The 14,221-nt window shown below is 37.6% G+C and overlaps 1 long non-coding RNA gene across 7 annotated transcripts in view; it reads left to right on the top strand.

Moving 5' to 3' along the window:
• LOC309862935 overlaps positions 1–14,221 on the top strand; it is a 243,347-nt gene that overhangs the window by 118,181 nt on the left and 110,945 nt on the right. For 6 of the 7 annotated variants that reach the window (XR_014310799.1, XR_014310800.1, XR_014310802.1 and 3 more), the window contains 2 exons: positions 556–753; positions 10,045–10,225. This is a non-coding gene — a long non-coding RNA (uncharacterized lncRNA). The remainder of the gene's footprint in view (positions 1–555; positions 754–10,044; positions 10,226–14,221) is intronic. The other variant, XR_014310801.1, reaches the window with a different exon arrangement.

Genomic DNA, 14,221 nt, shown 5'->3' with positions numbered 1-14,221 from the left:
CTCTTCTTCTCAGAGACTAAATTGACAAATATCCAGTTAGGTTAATCAAAGTAAAAAGGAGAAAACACACAAATATTCAATTATAAGTATTGAAAGGGCAATGCGTTTCTGATACTAACAACAAATAATAAAAAGCTGTTCTCAAGAACTTTATGCCAAAAATGTTGAAAACTTAGATAAAGTGGCCAAATGCACTGAAAAGCTGACTCAAGAAGAAATAGAAAACTGGAATAATATTATAACCATTAAATATGCCAAACCTATACCTAAAAAAAACCTTCCTACAAAGAAGATTTCTTCCTACAAAGAAATCACAAGGACCAGACTTTTTAAATTGAAGAGTTCTTGCAAACAGTTAGAGCATTAGTAATTCCAATATTGTGCAAATTATTCCAAGGCATATAAAAATCAGTTACTTATTTTATGAGTCTAGCATAACCCTGACAACGAAAACTTAAGAGAGAATAAAGAATAAAAATGAATGGTCAGACTCATTCATAAATATACATACTAGATTCTTTTTTTTTTTTTTTTTTTAATTTGTTTATTTGACAGAGAGCTAGAGAGAGAGCACAAGTAAGCAGAGCGGCAGGGAGAGGGGGAGAGAGAGAAGCAGGCTCTCCGCCGAGCAGGGAGCCCGATGTGGGGCTCGATCCCAGGACCCTGGAATCATGACCCAAGCCGAAGGCAGCCGCTTAACCAACTGAGCCACCCGGGTGCCCCGACATACTAGATTCTTAAGCAAAATATCAGGTAAGCCAAATCCAACAATGTATTAGGAAAAAAACTTCATGACCAAGTTGGGAATAGTCTATGAGTGTAAATTTTGTTTTTCATTAGAAAATTAATTAATGTGGGAGTGCTTGGGTGGCTCAGTTAGTTAAGTATCTGACTCTTGACTTCAGCTCAGTTCATGATCTTGGGGTCATGAGATTGAGCCCTTTGTTGGGTTCTGCACTGAGTGGGTAGTGTGCTTAAGATTCAATCCCTCTTCTTCCTCTTCCTCTGTCTCTTCCTCTTGGTCTTTCACTCCTCTCTCTCTCTCTCTCTCTCTCTCAAATAAATAAATAAAATCTTAAAAAAAAAAAAAAAAGAAACCCCATGAGTATAGAATTCTGGGTTGGTGGTCTTTTCTTTTGTAATTTTGAATATGTTCCATTGTTTCTGTTGACAATTTAGTTTTCATTCTAATTGCTATTTCAAGATACTTTTCCCCACCTTTGTTTGCTAGGTCTTTCTAGGCCTAGGATAATGTTGTCTTTCTCCTAAAATTATTTGTAGTTTCTTCCTCTAGTTTCTTTTCTGTGACCACTAGCATTCTTGTATCACCTTAATTCAGTTTTGGAAATTGAAATTTTGTATAGTTAACTTTTGTTCCTATGATGCCCTGTTTATTTTTGACCACCTTACTTCTTCTTCTTTTTTTTCTTAAGATTTTTTATTTCTTGATTTAACAGAGAGAGATCACAAGTAGGCAGAGAGGCAGGCAAAGAGAGAGGGGAAACAGACTCCCTGCTGATCAGAGAGCCCAATGTGGGGCTTGATCCCAGGACCCTGAGATCATGACCTGAGCCGAAGGCAGAGGCTTAACCCACTGAGCCACCCAGGCGCCCCTGACCACCTTACTTCTTAAGATATACTCCTTCAGCAATCCAGTAATCAAGAAGGAGAATCACTAGAATCCATATACCTTTGATCCCCAAGAGTTTGACTGTCTTCTTAGCCCTTCTATACTGTCAGAAATAGTCCTAACTCAATATTCTGATCACATATTTTGAGTGTATCTTAGCCAAGCTTTGTTGCTTTTTGTTGTACACCTCACACATTAGTCTTTTTTTCCCCAAGTTTTAATTTAAATTCTAGTCAGTTAACATCACACATTAGTCTTTAAAACATTTCTTTCCCAATTATGACACTTAGACATATTATTGTGTGAATTTTTTAGCTGCATATTATATCATTTAATGTCTCATTAACTATTCCCTGATAGTCAAATACTTGTAATTTTAGGTTCTTCATTTTTTTACTAAAACGAATAACATAACATTAAACCTTAAAGTTAAAAAGATCATATATCTCTTCACTCTTTTTCTTGATAAAGTCTTAGAAGTATAATTACCGAATATTATAGCCATCATGACACACAGTGTCAGTTTGCTTTGCAGGAAGGTTTTACTCATTTGCAGGCCCGGCCAGCAGAGCGTGGAGGTGTCAGTCCCACTATACACATACCAACATTTAAACAGTTTTGGCCAATCTAAATGGCTAATATAAGAGACCCCCAAAGCCTCTTCTTCTCCATAATTTGTTTTTCTTTGATTATTAAGGAGATTGAATACTTTTTCATAAGATTATTAACAATTTGAGTTTTCTCTTATGTGAAACTCCTCGTTATTTCCTTTGCTTTTGTTTTGTTTCTATTATGATGTTTGTGTTTTTCTAATGGGGAATATAGTTACCACATTTTTTTTTTAAGATTTTATTTATTTATTTGACAGAGATCACAAGTAGGTGGAGAGGCAGGCAGAGAGAGAGAGAGAGGAGGAAGAGGCTCCCCGCTGAGCAGAGAGCCCGATGTGGGGCTCGATCCCAGGATCCTGGGATCAAGACCTGAGCTGAAGGCAGAGGCTTTAACCCACTGAGCCACCCAGGCGCCCCTACCACATGCTTTTTAAACAGCATACTCTTCCTCCCCTACTGGATAGACATATTTGATTAAGGTAGCATACCAGCTGTAGGGAAAACAAGTGACTATTTTTACTTCCACTACAGTTATTCCTAGGACAGTTTTTTTGTTATTTTCTAATTATGCTATACTACCTAGGGCACAGTAAGGAGTTTAGATTTCACGTTTGAGGAGATCTACAGAAATTATTGGTTATACTATTAGTTATACCCAGCTTTTCCATCATTAAAAACCTTCAATTTTTATCCATGTTACATGAATATTCTTTAAGCTACGTGGTACAAATCTGCATGGTCTGACCCCAGCCTACCCTGTCCAATCCCATCTGAAGTCACCCTCTTCTTTGCTTACATGACTCAATAGTATAGGCCTTCATTTGGTCCTTAAAATAAACTTCTTTTTAGGCTTATGGCCTTTGCACATGCATTTTCTGCCACCTGAGGTGTCCTCTTAACTTACTCTTTGCCGAGCAAACTCCTCATTCCAAGTCTCTGATTAAACATCACTTCCTCTCCTACTTCCTTTTTCTCTCTCTTGGCCCTTCTTTTTTTTCTTTCTCCCTCCCTCCCTTCTTTTTTTCCTTTCTCCCTCCCTCTCTCTGTCCCTCCCTCCCTCCATCCTTCCTTCCTTCCTTTCTTTCTCTTTCTTTCTCCTTCCCTGCCCTGCCCTGCCGTACCCTGCCTTGCCTCTTCTCTCCTCTTTTTTTTTTTTTAAAGGTTTTATTTATTTATTTGAAAAAGAGAGAGAGAGAGCATGAGCAGTGGGGAGGGGCCGGCTGAGGAAGAGGGAGAAGCAGGTTCCACTGAGCAGGGAACCCTACCTGGGACTTGATTCCAGGACCCTGGGATCATGACCTGAGCTGAAGTTAGACTCTTAACTGACTGAGCCACCCAGAGCCCCTCTCCTGGCTCTTTCTTAATGATCATATATTTATCTGAGATTCTGTTTGTTTAATGTATACCTCTTTCCCCTGCACTGGGTCTAGGCTCCATCAGGTAATGGTGGCTTTTGTTTTTGTTCTGTACATAATTTTTGTTACTTTGAATGTATTAGAAATCCAATAAATGGATAATTGCATTACTGACTAGCTGGCCAAGTTAAAAGATGGAACCTTTAATATACAACTAGTAAATTGTGAGTCTAGAAGCCAATCAGAGCTCCTATTATATCTCAACCATTGTTCTTTCCACTAAGAAATTAGTTCTTATTTATGCACAAACTAAAATATTAGGAAATGTCTTAAACTTTTCTTTTTAATTTGTACTTTTATTAGTAACATGTATTAGAGGTGTACATTTTGCTGCGTATATTTTCTCTTGAGGATTAGATTCAAGTTTCTCTCTTTGACATTAATAAATTCCTTTCTTGTATAAACCAGAATTCATTCTTTTTTTTTTTTTTTTTTTTGCCTTTTCTGTGGTTTCTGGAATGGATCATATCATATTTGCCATTTCTTGTTTGACCAAATAACTGGCTTCTCATGAATTCATTGATATTGATAGGCCAGTCTATAGGCTCTTCTGAAATAGATGTGGAAATAGAATTGCCTTTAAAGAAAACATTTTGCTAAGGGCCATCACTAACAAATGTTTGCTCTCTCTCCCTCTCTATTAGTGAAGAAATTACCTAACTGGAGATTTGCACATCACTCATAGATGAAACCTCTTGAACTGACTAGAAATTATGTCATTGGATTTTTTCTAATGTTTCTTGGATCCAGTCTAGGAGAAATGCTTTTTTCTGTGCTATCGTGATTTGGCTATTGGCAGAAATACAGCAGCTTACCTGCTGATTTAGTTCAAATCCAAAAATTGTTTCCAGTCAGTTTTCCTTTTTTGGCAATTCAGTTTTTCTAAGAAGCAGGAACTCACATCCATTGGGTTAGTCTGTAAAATGCTCAAACCAATTATTCAAGTTTTGGTTTTCTGTTTGGTCATAAGGGGTAAATAGGCCCATTTTATGAATATATACATATGCAGCAAGGTCCCCCAATTTTTCATATATAATCATTCAAAAACATTTCCCAGTGAGGAGTTAGTTTTATTGGGTGAATCAGCTCCTAGGATCTCTGAACTTTGGGAAAAATAAGGAGAAACACTAATGAAAACAGGCAAAGTAGATCTTTTAATAAATAAGAGAGGGGCAAGAGAAGGTTTGGGTGTTTATTTTTGATGGTTATTGATGGTAAGAAATTAGGGAAATAATGACAAAGTATGTATAGAGTATTAATGAAAGCAGTAAGGGGACAGATAATTAGATAATTTCTCTTTGGACAGTTTTTGTATAAAAGAATACAATTGTCCTTCTGATATTTCTTTAAGAGCCTGAATAAATAAAGAAAACATTTTAAAATTTTGGTTGCAGAGGTGTTTTCACCAAGATGATATTATATAGAGACATTATATAGCACCCTAGGTTATTGGGATAAAGCATGGACAAGATGATTGCTAAAATCCTTCCTTTTTCTTAAGTCCTATGGAGGTGTAAAGATCTTTAGATATATACCTTAGAGCTTGGAACTTACTCAAGTATGAGAACCTGTTATATTAACATTAATATATTAATATATGTGTATTTTATAAATGTATGTAATGTATAAATGACCCCCTATTTTTATGTCTGAGATAAATACATCATTTGCTCATAGACATAGGCTCCTCTTACATCTTCCACTATTCAGTAATGGCTTCATATTTTCAGAAACCTAAACGGGACCTTAGTTAGGTTTATGCCAAAATTTGTCTCTGCTGGTTGGCTTTGGTTACATTTCTGATCACTATTTTATTGGTATAATCTGGGCCAAACTAATGGAGTGAGTGATTAAATAGAGAGATATATGCTCAGAATATGCCTCTCCCTATAAGAGGCTGAAGTAAGAAATTAAGACCAAGTGGTGGTCAGAGGTGGGTGTGAATTAGGTAAATGGTGGTGGGTGGTAGTGGTGTTAAGGTTGCAGAGACTACAGAAAGCAATGGGGTTCCCATTTGGCTTGTCTGTCATAGAGGGTAAAAAACTGTCAGAATGTCTTATGACTTCCCATGACCCAGGGTCTATCTTTCAGCATACCTTTGACATGTGGTCTCCAGGGAGTCTGCTCTACCTCTGGAATTTTGCCCAGAAGGATTCTGGATACCAACCAGATTTTGCCAATTAGATGTACTTTTGTGATATTTGGAAGAGAGAAACTGAGGCAGAAGTCACTTTCTTACCTCTAATGGCAATCAAGGTCATGGAAACATGAATGCCAGGAAGAATTTTAAGTGATTGAAATCAGTTTCCTGCGATACTGGTTTCTGAGATTGTAGTAGCTGGGCAGCCTCCTGAGACTCTCCTTGACCTGTGTAACTTAAAGTTTGAGGCTGCTGGGACACCTGGATGGCTCAATGGGTTAAAGCCTCTGCCTTCAGCTTGGGTTGTGATCCCAGGGTCCTGGGATCGAGCCCCATGTCAGGCGCTCTGCTCAGCAGAGCCCGCTTCCCATTCCCTCTCTGTCTGCTTCACTGCCTACTTGTGATTTCTGTCTGTCAAATAAATAAAATCTTTAAAAAAAAGAAATGAAGTTGCAGTAGTTGAAGAGCTGCATTCAGTGTGCTAGTGTTTGATCACCCATTTCATGAGTTATTGAGAGACAGTTGCTGAAGCTTTCTAATTTCTAGAGTATAGCCACTGTGATATGTTTTTGAATTCAGTATTTCCAGAGGCAGACTCCTAACTCCTGATGTCCTAGACATTCCAATGGTTTCAGAGGCAGCTTTTCCCCTGAATTAAATATTTTATTGTCACAATAGCTAGAACATATTTTGTTTCTTGGGTGAACCTCCATGGATACAATATTTAATAGTAGAAGTGGGGTTATGGCATTAGGTCTTTAAAGACAGAAAATTGTTATTTGTTATCTGACTTGGTTGGATTTGAATGCAGTTACTATCTGGTTACTATTGGAAAACGAAATAGTAGTAGTTCATGGCACGTAGTGGCCCCCAAAAAAGCTACCTAAAATATTGTGATAGCCTCAAACTGGGTAATATATTAAATGTGTGTTTTGTCCAACCAAGTATCTATTATTATATTAGACCATTGGGATATTAATGAAAAATACAAGATGAGGTAGGATAGTTGTCTCTGGCTGTGTGGGAAAATGTTGAAGAAAATGGTGGCAGGCTGTAGGTTCTAAATTCTTGGCTAAGAAACTGGGTCCAGGGATCTTCCTTGACTGCTCTAAATAAATATGTTATCTTGTAGTTGAAAGGCTAATATAGCTGAGAAAAGGAACTTGAGCCTGTGTGTTCCAATAGGAGAAGACTTCACATTCTTGCCAAATCTCTTATAAGAACACAAGATATTAATTAGTAAAAGTGAAGCCAGATACTTAAAATATGGCCTTTGGTGTAGATTTGGATGAATCTTAGTGCCTTGAATCATAAAATCATTGTGTGCTGCCTTAACTAGCAGAGGCATTCCTTCTTACCTCTCTGGTAAGGCTAGTGGTACCTCATTAGAGGCAGTTTATAAGGGTTGTCTGGTCCCCACAGTCTCTACCTCTATCACCCTTTGGTCACTTTATACCTGCAAATCCCAATATGCCTTAGGGATACAGCTACAGATATGGCCAGGAATGAGATATTGTTGTAACAAAATCATTCCAAAATTTAGGTAACATGTCAGAGGAAATCTGGGGAAAAGGCATGTGACAGAATATAATGATGCTAGAGCAGGAAGGGAAGCACAAAATTTTCAGGCTTATTGCACTGATCTGGGTTCACTTACTAGATACTCTGAGTGGACTACAAGCTTGAGAATATAGGACTGGTCCTCACTGTCTTCGTTAGTTGGCTTGAGACCTGAGTGTCCTTCTAAACCAAATGAAATCAAGATGTCAGAAAACCCTTTGTAAAAATTGATGAAGGGATCCAAAGATTTAGGAGTGGATTTATCATATATATCCACTCACTCACTTCTTCACTGTGTATCCTAAAGGGCTCAGAACATACTCTCTCTACCAGGCATTGAGAAATAGGATGATGTGGGCCCATCACTGGAGCAGTGACAACAACTTTATAGGAAGTAAGGTATGAGATAGTGCTATTGAAATTTATCACCTGATTTCAAGGAGGAAGGCATGAAGGAATCAGAGGCCATCAGGCAGTATAGTTACCAAATTTGGCAGCAAGGTTGGAAGAGTTCATGGAATGGTTTGATACACAGGGACCTTTGGAAGCTGTTGTTTGATCCTGGACCCTAGAGTATTAGAATAGATGAACAGCCTACTGAAGTCCAATTTGGTTTCTATAACTGCATGTATCTTAGCTTTGGTGGACAGGAACTGGTTCACCATACTCCACCACAATTCAAATTCAAACTCTTGGCTCCTTATTTACTTCCATACCTGAAGCAATCTGCCCTGAGCCTCTTTGTCCAGAGTCTCCTTTAGTGAAATAGATAATCTTGAGGAATATTTCTTGATTCTTTGCATGTGCAGGGTTGTCTGTTGTTTTTATACTTGATTGACAGTTTGAGTGAAAAATCATATGCTCACATTCCTTGAAAGATTTTCTGTTTGTAGTTACTCTGTCTTCTAGATCTGGTATAGTTACATTTCCACTATCTTCTACTATACATGGGCTTCTCTGTTGTTTAACCCTATTTTGCTTTTTGCAAAGTATGTGAGATTGACTTTCTCTTTTTTGTAAGTCACTTGGTATTTTTGCCTGAATTCCCAATGCTTACTTTTGTCTGTACAGGTTTTATTTATTTATTTGAGAGAGAAAGAATGAGAGAGAGAGAGAGAGAGAGAGTGCGCTCAAGATGGGGGAGGGTCAGAAGGCGAAGCAGACTCCCTGCTGAGCAGAGAGCCCAACGCAAACTCCATCCTGGGATTCCAGGATCATGACTTGAGCTGAAGGCAGTCACTTAACCAACTGAGACACCAAGGAGACCTTTTCTTTAAATGTTATTAGTTGCTATTCTTGTTGATAATTATGGGTCAGTTTTTCTTGGGACACATTGTACTCCTTAGCATATAGATTCAAATTCTCTTTCATTTCAGAAATATTTCTTGAATTATATTTAAGAGTAAGTGTGGTTCTATTATTTTAATTTTCTTCCTTGGGATCTGAAATTTTTTTTTTCATTATTTGCCCTATGTATTATTATTTTCTAATCCTGTTGATCTCTTCATTTATGTGATAATTTCATTTTTTCCTCCATTCGTTCCTTGAGCTGTAAGTTCATGTTGCATTTTCTCCAGTAGCCTTATTGTTCCTTGGGTTCTTGCATTTTGTATCTACGGATTTGCGCTCTAGCATAATAGAAACTATTACTTCCTTGAGGTTTTCAAATTAATGGTAAAAATGTCTAGTCATGCTATTTATCCCCTCAGTGAAAACAAATTTTCTTGGAAATCAGTCTGCATTTGTAATTTGTATTTCCTGCTCAGGCTTTTGCGTAAAACTTTTAGACTCTCAAGTGAAAATGTTTACATTTAAAGACCAAATGCTGACTTTTGGCTAAAGATGGCAGAGGATATGTGTTTGCATCCCCGTTTATTCCTTGAAATAATACAAAATAACAATGGTGTAAAAGAAATAAGAAGGGCCATCTTCAAGGAAACTGGGCACACACAAGCCATGCCAGCCAGATAAATAAACTTTTTTTACTGATTAGCTTTTACTTTTCTTTTTTTTTTTTTTTTTTTAAAGATTTTATTTATTTATTTGACAGACAGAGATCACAAGCAGGTAGAGAGGCAGGCAGAGAGAGAGGGAGGAGGAAGCAGGCTCCCCGCCGAGCAGAGAGCCCGATGTGGGACTCGATCCCAGGACCCTGAGATCATGACCCGAGCTGAAGGCAGAGGCTTAACCCTCTGAGCCACCCAGGCGCCCCAGCTTTTACTTTTCTTATGGAGATAAGCAGCTATTTTGGGGGGGACCCTTGGGTATGTGTCTGTTTGTTTCTTTCCAGTCAGTTTTTCTTCTTCCTCCATTGCTCTCTGTAATTACAGCTTACTTGTATGGCTTCCCAGTGGTCCCCTTCTCCTCTGCTTTTTGGAACCCAGCACAGGGAAATTCCTGAGACCAGGCAGAACACATGCTTCCAATTCTTACAAAAATGGGATTTAGGTTTTGCACTGCAGTGTGCTCTATGCCTCTGAGAAAACTACTTTGCTAGCTCTTTTTGTACCTCTAGGGTCCTTTTCGCTGGTTCTCTTCATTTGTACCCGCACTGCTTTTAGAAATCCTTTCTCATGTTTTGTGATTTGGGCTTTAGCTATCTGCTCATGGTGCTAAAGTGGATTTCTATTCTGAATCTCATTCTCTAAAAGTCAGCTTTATTTCTTCTTCTTCTTTGTCTTTTTAAAGATTTTAAAAATTTATTTGAGAGAGGAGAGTCTCGGAGAGCGGGAAGGAGAAGGGGAGAGAATCTGAAGCAGACTCCACACCAAGCTGAGAACCGGACCTGGGGCTTGATCCTGTGACTGCCATGAGATCGTGACCTGAGCTGAAACCAAGAGTTGAATACTTCACTGACTGAGCCACCCAGGTGCCCCTTAACTTTGTGTCTTAATTCAACAAGTGATCACCACGCATTCTCTATGTGCCACATGCTGGACATTTGGGAGCTCTAAGGACAAATACCTTGCTCTTGAGGGCTTTTTAATATTGTAGGACATGAAAAATCAATAACAAACAAGCAAACAAAAAAACCCAAACACCAAAAAGACACAATGTGTTAAGTGTTAAAGTGGTTTTAAGGGTGGTTTAGGACAAAACCTGGGGATCAAGAAAGGACAGAAGATATAACACCTTGATGTTGGGAGAATAGTACTCAGAATATGGTAGGAACTCAAGAAGTAATTAACAGGTCCAAAAGAAGGCTGATTTTCGAATGAATATAGAGATTGATAATAATCCCGCTCATGGGGCACCCAGGTGGCTCCGTGGGTAAAGCCTCTGCCTTCGGCCTGGGTTGTGGTATCGGGGTCCTGGGATCGAACCCCGCATTGCGCTCTCTGCTTGGTGGGGAGCCTGCTTCTCCCTCTCTATGCCTGCCTCTCTGCCTACTTGTGATCTCTCTAGGTCAAATAAATAAATAAAATCTTTAAGAAAAATAATAATCCTGCTCATGGTGCAATTTTAGGAGGAAGCTATATATAAGCTTACAGTTTTAAGATACTGTAGTTTATGTAATTATCGTTCATATTTCCTTTATCTAGATTTCCTCTGGATCAGTTTATCTGTTTCAGAGCTTATATTTTTTTTCATTAAATCTGCTGTCTTTGAGGTAGTCTTTGGAGAACTGATGGATGGATATAGAAGGAAGAGCATTGTACATAAAACAAAGGGCAGGAAGAAAACCACATGAATGTGAAGTCAGGGCACCATAGGAAATAAATCTGGAATTCCTGTAGGACTACATTATTAAGGGCCTAGGATGCCAACCTAAAATACCATTTCCTTTTTGGATAGAGGAATTTTGCTTCAAATTGGATTAAAAAAAAAAACTAAATGAATTTTTCATAAAATTACCCATTTTCTGCATTTACCTTGAAAGATAACAAGACACTAATTGTATCGATGTATTTGTCAAAAAATTGACAATGCAAAGTTTAGTTTTATAAAATGCTAAATTTTTAATTGATAGAGGCAGAATATTTATCATTAGTTGTTGGTAATTAGTATCATTTATCCTTTTATTTTTCAGTTTTCATGATTACCTGTCATTGATTGAAAATATTATTTACGTTGTGCTTCAATAAATGCTTTTCCTTTCTTCCTCTTTCTGCTTTGCCCCTCCCTTTCCCTTTTCTTTACACCTCTTCCCTCGTCTTTTCTTCTCTCTACTCAGTTATCAACCAATTAGTCATGGAGGCACACACTAGATGAAACATACATAACATTTTTTTTTTAATGAGGTGCTTGGATCTTTACCACTTTAGACACAATGCAGTATTTTTCATACCATATGGTCTTTGAAATGATTATAATGCTTTCTTTTGGTAAAAAGGATTTGTTTACACATGTCATAAAATCTAACATTACTCTTGACTCACATAATCATAATCACCACCAGTACTACCATAATAATGGTAACCTTTGGGTTGAATAGACCAATCAATTTTATAATCTGTTAAAGTTGTCTTCCGATCTTCACTTTCATTGTTTTTATGCATTCATGAAAAAAGCAGAGTATAAGAGCTTAGAAGTTTACATGCTGTAAAAATTAAGAGGACATGATTTAGGATTAAAGAGGTAATGATTTAATTTTGGAGTTGCTGAGCTCTGGTGGTCTGGGAAGCTCTGGGGAGAATCCAGATATTGCAGTGACAGATTTGGGTTGGAATATTTAATGAATGCAATAGCAGATGCACTTATGGAAGGCTTTTCAAGTCAAGATGTTGCCTCACATGACCTTAGGATATGGTGGCTCTCCTAAGACTCTAGATTTGAAGAGAAGTTTTCTGTTTAGTCAAAACTTGAAAATTATTCACCTCTTCACACATTACTTAAAGAGTTATTAAAATTACATGTTTTGCAGAAACTATTAGCAGGATATATATATATATATATATATATATATATATATATACACACACACACACATACATATACATATGTATATGTATATCTCCTTATATATACATGATCTTTAAGCCAGTAAAATCTATTTATAGTTTTTAGACAGCTTAAGTTAAGGTAAATATACTTTATGAAAGTTTTCCTGGGCTGTAAATATGGCTTATGTGTCTCTATATCTTTGTTTCCACTGATGAACTTGAAATAGCAGAAACTGGGTTTTTTTGAGACTTTGGTGGACTTTAGTGTTTTCTACCAGGTTGTTAAAAGTATATACCTTGGACATGTTCAAGGATTTACCCAAGCGTTAAGAGCCAGAGTTAATATTAAAAGTTTGAAAATCTATACTTGTGGTCTTTGATCTCTTGAATTCTTAATACTGAGGCATCATTGACTATCTTTGCATACTGAATATTTTCTTATAAATTTTTTCACTTTTAAGCTCTGTTAATACATAATATACCGCATATTCATGTCCATGTGTTAGTTGGCCCAATTTAGAATGAACCTCTAGGAAGGCTGCTATATGATAACTATAAGCAAATACCATGAAATATCTTCTATAATCTTTTAAAGTATGCAATAGATTATATCACTTGTAGAGGTTTTACATCTCATCCTATGATACTCCTTAAATCTCTATTCAGAGATGGATTTAAAAAAAATGACAACTTTGAAAGTTACAAACTTAGGTAGAAATTTTGATTATTTGTAGAATAACGGGAGCTGTGCATTGACAATAACTATTCATACTTCGTACCAAGTTCTTAATTTGACATGATGGTATGTTTTAGCTTTGTTTGGATTTGCTGTCAAACCCTAAAAACATTAGCAAATGGTACTCGTACTTTTAAATCATAAAAAGAAACCTAGATTTGTTTGCAGTTTTTTTTTAATCTGTTGTTAATAAACTTGAAAGAACACAGCCCTGTCTAATAAACACATCAAACTAATGGGTACCAGCGCAGTTCAGAAGAGTGTTTGTTGTTTGGTGTTTAGATTTCAGTCAGAATTAATCAACAATGGATGGGGCCTGCTGTATTTATTAGCAGCTCAAATCCCTGTGATTTAATGCCAGGTCCCTTTGACTCATTCCAGTGAACGCTGGCAAGGTTACAGCACTGATACATACTTACATCCTCGGGTCTTAAAAAGAAAGAGAAAAATAGAGCCTCAAATCAGCCCACAGGATTGGCAAGAATTTCCCGAGGGCCATTTTGAATTTCGCCCTATACAGTGAGCCTGTGAATAGGAAGCAATTGATTCAGGAACAGTGGGGCCTTTTTTGCTGGAAGAAGCCTTCAGCTGTGCAGATGGCTTGCTGGCATAATCCAGTCTGCCTTTGTCTTTCATTTTATATATTAGGCTACTTTCTTCTCACACTCTATATTGCTTTTATTTTCTCTTTTTACTCCAAGCCTCCAAATTTCGGGGGCAAGGAGAGGTTGCAGGGATGCAGCGAGCGTGCTGCCCTCTCTCCCGCAGATTTATGCGTCCCTAGTATATCGCTGGCGATGTGGCTTGCTTGTCACAGTCAGCACTAGACTGTTCTTTGTACAAAAGTGTCAACTTTTGAATGAAGCCTCTGGAAACAGATGTAAAGATTAATCTTGAGAATGCATTTTTTTTTCTGAGGCTCTAAAAAACGTGCCTTCCTTGTGCAATAGCCCTGGTTCTAGACATTTCTTTTTTTTCAAAGTGATCTCATTTCTCAATTACAAAGACTGACATTCTTTACTGTTCATGTTCAGAACATTCCACAGCCCTTAGCCACTCCTTCGGCTTCCCATGTCTGGGGGCTGCCTTTCGAGAGCAAATTATTTGTGGAAAGACATTATTTATCTGGAAACTCTTCCGTGAACACTCGATGGAGTCATCGTTCCTCTAGGGACCATCTATCTCGCTTCAAAGATAAGATTTGCTGGGGCTACCCTCCTACACCTTCCTGTGGGAAGATAGCCCA

This window comes from Mustela nivalis (genome assembly GCF_964662115.1).
Source record: "Mustela nivalis genome assembly, chromosome: 4".
In the NCBI taxonomy this organism is placed as follows: domain Eukaryota; kingdom Metazoa; phylum Chordata; class Mammalia; order Carnivora; family Mustelidae; genus Mustela; species Mustela nivalis.
This window is presented reverse-complemented; position numbering and strand designations above follow the sequence as displayed.